This window comes from Dromiciops gliroides, chromosome 6, assembly GCF_019393635.1.
Source record: "Dromiciops gliroides isolate mDroGli1 chromosome 6, mDroGli1.pri, whole genome shotgun sequence".
Classification (NCBI taxonomy): Eukaryota; Metazoa; Chordata; class Mammalia; order Microbiotheria; family Microbiotheriidae; genus Dromiciops; species Dromiciops gliroides.
In genome coordinates, this window is record NC_057866.1 from 267,785,269 (window position 1) to 267,786,608 (window position 1,340).

Genomic DNA, 1,340 nt, shown 5'->3' on the forward strand with positions numbered 1-1,340 from the left:
ACCACTATGTAGCATCCAGAACTGGATTACATATTCCAGATGTGGTCTGACAAGTACAATGAGGTTATGCCCTCCTTGTTGATGGTATAGTACACCATTCTTCACTGGAATGGCTTGCCATTCCACAAATTCAGAAAGAAAGTGACTGAGGGCAAGGGAGAGTTTATTGAATTAATTACAACCTGAAAGAAATGGCAAGTCTGGACTAAAGAATATCTTCTTTTTCTTTAGTCTCCCTTTTGCCCAAGGAATCAAAATAATTTGCTTCAGCTGATTGTTATCTTCACCTGTAATGGACAGGTGAAAGACCTTTGAAATTTTGGATCAGTATGGCATCTGAACTTCACTATAGCACCGGAGGCAAAATCACCAGGAGCAAAACATCACGTATTATTTATTCTTTTTTGAATAATTGAAGATGCTCCCCTTCTACATATCGCCTGCACTCTCATAATACTTATAATTATAAGTAATGGTTAAATAACTACTTGATGATCATTTTTCTATTACATTGTGGTGAGAGGGAAAGAAAGCTTGTTTAGAGTATGAGAATCTGGCCAAAAATCTTGTTTCTGCCCCTTACTTCCTCATTGACCTCTCACAGTCAATTAATCCATCTGTGCCTCAGTTTCCTCATTTGTCAAATGAGATAGTTGGACTCAGTGTTCTCTTCATGAATTTGCGTGTCATCCATTCTTGCACAGAGGCCATGCTAATCTCCTCTGTATCATTCCAATTTTAATATATGCGCTGCTGAATGGATTCAATGTTGTCAAAGATCCCTTCAGCTATAAGTCTATGCATGTATGATGGTACTAGTCAATGCAAGTAGCCAGCCACTGGCAAAACTAGCCCCCCAAATTAAATATGTATATGGATCTTTTCTGTCAGTAGAGTTTTATATGCATATTATAATTATTTTAATTATTACTTTTTTATAACACTATTAATTATATTATTTAATAGGTATATATCTTTTTCTATTATATATTTTATAGGTTTGCTATAGTAGGTAGCCAGATCAATGAGATCACCTACTTATTGATAGTAATGGGAAGCAGGAATAAATGTAGTGAAAAACAATTGTACGATTAGGCAGTCTTAGGATTTATACAGCATTGAAATCATATGCTAGAGGAAGAAAACTCCTATTCATCCTCCTAATATTCTGCTTATTTAAGACAACTACAATCTATCAGAATAAATTGTTAGGTATCATTCCAATGAGTTTCATAAATCACCCCGAAGCCATGGCCAATATATCCTTTGGAAATGAAATAAACACAGGGGGATTGTGGGATAATGCAAAGGGCACTGGATTTGGAGTCTGAATGTCTAGA

The 1,340-nt window shown here is 35.6% G+C and overlaps 1 pseudogene; it reads right to left on the minus strand.

The window, feature by feature from the left end:
• Window positions 1–655: 655 nt before the first annotated feature.
• Window positions 656–754, minus strand: LOC122733118 (annotated as a pseudogene).
• Window positions 755–1,340: the final 586 nt, after the last annotated feature.